Raw genomic sequence first — 6000 nt, forward strand, 5'->3', positions numbered from 1 at the left:
TGTTTTGGATTTATTTTCCTCTACAAGAGCAGTTCTCAACCTGCTTTGCTGTTGTATATCATATATTTACATTATAATTCATAACAACAACAAAAGTAGATATGTGAAGTAGCAAAGAAAAATAATTTTGTGGTTGGATCACTACAACATGAGAAACACTATCAAAGGGTCTCCGCATTAGGACGGTTGAGAGCCACTGTTCTACACCATGACTGCATATTTTGGATGCTTAATACACATAATGCATTATCCCAGCTCTTCCTTAATATATGCTAGAAATCTCATGTGCCTGTTGCCTGGTGGACTATGGCTGGGGGTGAGCGCATAAAAGGTCTCTTTGCTGAACATAAATTAATGTATCATGTCGACCTGAGTGGGTAGTTGTTTCTAGTCTTTGGTATATTTAAGTTTTTATTTGTATCCTCTTAAATAGCCTATCATCACTAGCAAAAGTAGTGTTGTAGCTGGACCCCCAGCAGCCATTCCAAACAATAAAAGACCTTGGGATAAAAGCCACACAGAGGAAAGAAACATGGTGAAAAATCATGGTTTCCTAAGGCTATGAGTACCAGACTAGGTTGAGTCCAAAGTCCCTGCAGCTCCTTTGGCACTAGTGATCAGGTGACTTACCTCTACTACGCAACCCTCCAAAACCACATCATAAAAATATTTTGCAAAAGGTTTGTATGCTTAGTACATATAATACATTGTCCCAGATCTTCCTTAATATATCCCAGAAATAGAATGTGTCTGTTGCCTCCTAGACTGTGAAAAATGTCCATTTTTCACACTATAATTTACAGAAAGAAAGAACAAATCTGGAGTAATTTTTAAATGCAGACTATGAAACAATATGGCTGAAGAGCAGCAGAAGAAATGTAAAGGCAGCAAGTGTATGGGATGGTCTTTCTCCCTTCACAGCCGGCTCTCTGAAATGCTAACTCACTCCGAGAAACCAGCATCCATCGAGTTCCCACTGACATGACTACCTCCCACGATTCCTCACAATGCACAGGTTCTACCACTTGTAAACATCACTGTACTAGGGACCAAGTCTCCAGCATATGCGTCCTTGGAAGACTGGCTCGGAGCAGAGCTAGACCGCAGCAGTGGAGTATACAGAGATACCTATATGAAGTCATGCTCACTCTTGAATTATACACAGGCAGTCACATAACTACAAATTAAATCATGGTATAGAAGGATAAACACAGACACACATACATAGACACACTGATAGAAATCACACAGCCACATGTGTAGCCAAACACATATTGTACAACCATATTTGTACAGTCTTATTACCACTTCATACTCATATATTATACACATAGATACAGAGAAGTATACATAGGCACACAAGCACATAAGCATAGCGACACAGAAAAGCATATGTACACAAATAAACAGATTTAGGCATAGACATAGGCATGAATATGTAACATCGTTAACATAAACAATTCTCCATTCGTTTTACGTGACAGATTCTGTTAACAAATGTTCTACAGGGAAAAAAAGAGTAAGTTCACTTTTTTCAAATGTTCATTGTTTTCATTCAGTATTTGATGACAATATATAGAAATAAAACGATGAAGAGTACACTCAGAAATGATAGTGGCGTCTGAGTGTTAAGGTCTGCCATTATAAAATTAATGATTTTTAACACTATTACATAACGTATGAATCAGAATTCCTTTAGATCGTATATTCTGAAATATTTATTGCTTCCATCTCTTTGAATAGTTTGAATGCCTCTGGAGCTGTAAATAATGATATGAAGACTTAGGATGGTACATTATTAGGGATCGTACATAATTCTTTGCCTTGCTTGAAAAGCTATAATTCAATTTTGTTGAAACAAATAACCACTTTATTGATTCACATAATTGGGTGATTTAAGAAGAAAGTGAAGCCCAGAAGACTCAACCAGGAATTCCAATGATGTCTTAAAGGACCATTAATTCTCCAGTTTTCATTCCATAATTCCTGATGGCTCCATACTCCAGTGCGATCATGCCACGCAGCAGAAAATGTGGCAAGCAAGTGCTTCAATATCACCATCCCTTCATGAGTCTTGGTTGGAGAAAGATGATAGTATCTTCAGATTCGCAGGTCTTGGAAAGATCCCAGATATGTGCCTGACCCTAGGGATGGGCTGGGAAGATGTGAGTCTCAAACTGTTGGAAGAGACAGGATGGGGAGTGTAAATAGATATTATAAGGCCATGAATGGATCTCAAAAAAAAAAAAAAATGTACTGAGAAAAAGCAGAACAGAGACATGATGATGCCACATACTGGGACAACATTTTTGTGATGTTCTGAAAAAAAGATGCTTAGCCCTTTATCCCGTGTTTTGAAGACTCACGGACCTGAATATCCACATTTCTCACAGAATTTGAGAAGTTTTCAGCTAATGTTGGTTTAAAGTAGCATTCCTGCCCAATTTTCTTCTCCTTTGGGAACTCCCATCATTTATTATATCATTTTATTTGTCTACCAGACATGGTCAAGAATCAGCTTGGGCCATCTGGCACTGCTGGGATCTCTAACTTTGTGGTCTTACACTGCCTCTACGAACTCAGTCACGGTTCACTCTACCATCCTTGCTGCTTCTGTCCCGGGTAGAAACAACTGCCCTGGCGTGTGGTTTTTACTCATTTCCCCTTGGTGTGTTGTTGCCAAGCCTTGCATTCCAACTTTGTGGCGGGCTTCATGCGCTCCGCCACTACACTCTTGGAACCCAATTAAGTAATCACATCGAAGAACACACCAAACCACTCAGATTCAATAGGTATAATATAATTTGCTAACCTAGATAAGTCAAATGATCTGTACAATTCCATCCCTTATAAAACATTCATAACAACCTTATTTATGAAGAGATGTGCCGAGAGAAACATACGCATCTGCCTCCATCTTTGTTCTTCCCGGAAACCTCTCCTCTCCTCCTCTTCCGTTTTCCTAGCCTTTTCCCCGCCTACCTCCCCACTGTGCAATCATGTACCACCTTAACGTCAACCCACAGGAAATGATGGACTCACATACTGGGGCAGCGTATTTTGTGTTGTTATGAACCTGAACCCACACATTCAAGACAAACTATGGTGAGAAAAAGAAAAAGACCTGGAGTGGCCTGGGTAGGGAAATCAGCTGAGCGAAACTGTACATGGACATAAAGAAAGTCTTCCAGTCAGTGAGAACGTGGGAAGCCTTGAAGGAGGTTCATGTCTCACAAACTCATCTATTTGGAATTCTACGTTTCATTTTGTGCCAGTTTTACAACAAATGTAAAAAACATGAGGTGTAGGACCGCCTTTCGGGTTCCCAAACTTGAGTCTCAGGACACAGGGTTACCCAACGAAACGTGAGAGACCTTCTTGCTGCAAAAGCATGAGGTAGTTTAATGACAGATCTCCGGGCCGATACATATCTTACGCAGGAGACAGAGGCATCGATCCTGAACTCAATTAGGGGGACATATTTATAGAGAAAATTACATAAGCAGTTAGCAACAAGCACATAATAATTTTATTGGTTTATTCAAATTGGCACTCTCTGTCTGATTTTGGATAGGATTCAACTCTAGACCACTCTGTTTTGGGGCACACTGACCTTCATACTGTTTCTCTCAGGACTGCAAGGCCAACCCAGACCTTATCGAGTCTAGCCGGTCTGGGTTTGGGCCATCTCTTTAAACAAGTTATTTTGTTCTTAGCCTTGAAGCATACTTGTCCTCAAAGAAGGGTTAGTGGGAGCTAACTTGAAATTTTAACTCTTTCAGAGGTAGCACAGTTGAAAGTAGGGGGTAATGGGAAAGATGGAAGAATCAGCAAAGGAAAGATTCTGGTAGTTGGTGGATTTGGATGATGGGCACACAAAAGCTCATTACATTATTTGTTTATTGTGAATATTATAGTTTTTCCTTAAGAACACACACTGTAAAGCAAAATAACTCAAAACTATGTAGTAACTAGCACGAAGTCAATAGGGATCGAATGCTGAGGCACCACAACCTGAAGCAGCTCCTGGCTAAGGAAGAAGACGCATGGGCAGAGTGAAGGAGTCTCTTTTGGAACAGGCATCCCATGGTTGTGACACTGAATGTGAGCTTTGAAGGCAAAGACGCCATGGAAGTACCCTGAAGACTCAGTGATGGTCCGAGAACACCATGGTACTGTGAGGGTAAATGACAGAGGGACAGATAATGGCCAATGGTTTGTGCTCATGGTAAATAAATAATCCTTTCCTCATAGGATTCAAAGCTGCAGTGTAAACAGGACACAGGAGCCTCAGGCAGGCCATCTGAAGGGCAGTGTTGAGTACTCTAAAACGTAACTCTTTGGTGCTATAACTTTCCTATCTACCAAATGAGAAAAGTCAAGAAATGTATATTTTGAAACACTAGGAAATGTTCTAGAACCACATCATGTGTCAAAGAAAGAAACAGAATGCAAGATCCGAGAACGTAAAACTCCAAGAACATTCTTAATGCCATATTTAGTGTAGTTGAAGCATAAGAGTTTTATTTAATATTTAATATCACTTAAATAGGAAATATGCTACAGTCACATTTCCCATCCATTTGTACTTGGTTATAGTTCTATACAAAATGAGTAGACACTTCATTGAGGTCTCAGTGAACAAAGCATCCACAAACCTCTTCAGGAACAAATGGGAATTTCAATTGAATTCTGAGAAACTTCAACAGGTAACATCTAGAAAAATAAAAAGGATGGCACTTCCATCTAAATTTCCAAACCAGTAACAGTTACCTTACAGAAATTCTCAAGACAATTATACAACAATATTTAAGGAATATTCCCCCATCCTTGCCCAGGAAAAGCAGTTTTGCCAAACATTCACACCCCCCATTCATTTTCTCAAGGTTCTCATTTCAAGGAAGGAGAAAACAGGCTCTAGGTTGTTCTGTCTATCACCACCTCACTGTTCCCACCATAGCTGGAGAATCTCACTTGCTTTCCCTGTGGGAAGAACACCCGAGGCTGACTGTTCATCCAAGCCATAGGATGGAGAGGTCCAACGGCATGCTTCTGTGTGTTACACCTGGGACAGAAGGAGCAAAGCCCAGACGTGCACAGCAAAGTGTGCTGGCTTCATAGAACCTCCATGATCTCCTGCCTGAGTCTGTAGCTCATGCTCTTTTTCCTGCTTGTGTCTTTGGCTCACTGTTATCTTTCTTCTCCCCACAGCAGCTCCTGCACCTACTCAGGCTTCTCCACCTGCAAAGATTGAAAGTTTATCTCTTTCAGGAAGACCTGTGTCTCCTGCTGCCCTGCTAGCTACTACAAATATGCCCAGGGCTCTCTCTGCAGAGGTGCATCTGGTGCCCTGGGCCATGCCTGTGAAGAAGCATCTGACAAGTGCACTTGCTGTGACTGATGTGAGGAAGATGCTGCTAACACACACACACACACACACACACACACACACACACACACACACACACACACGAAACTCTGCCCTACTTCTTATGTTCTTTTTCTAGAGACAATGTGCATACATGAAGGTATTGCTAACACTTGATATTCTAAATTTCTCACTTCCTCTGGAGAACTTTTCCAGTCAGGGGTTGAATCATTAAGAGAATTGCATCTGCCCATTTTGGTGAACTTATAACTCAAGAGACTGAGGTAGGAGATTACTGAAAGTTTATTGCAAGCTGGGTATGTATAGGGAGTTCTAGACTAGCCAAAGCTATATTGTGCAATGTAGTTCCTAAAAACAAACAAATACAATATTTAAAAGATAAGACTAGGCCTAATATGGTTCATTGGGAGTATTTGTGTAGCATATGTGAGGCTCTGAATTAAATCTTCAGCATTTTCCTCCAAAACATTGAAGAGGAGAATTAGGAGGATTTGAAGGGCTCTCTCTCTCTCTCTCTCTCTCTCTCTCTCTCTCTCTCTCTCTCTCTCTCTTTCTCTCTCTCTCCCTTTTGAAATCATCAATAAATGTTCTTTGTCTATATTTTTTTCACA

The sequence above is a fragment of the Micromys minutus genome, assembly GCF_963924665.1.
Source record: "Micromys minutus genome assembly, chromosome: 9".
In the NCBI taxonomy this organism is placed as follows: Eukaryota; Metazoa; Chordata; class Mammalia; order Rodentia; family Muridae; genus Micromys; species Micromys minutus.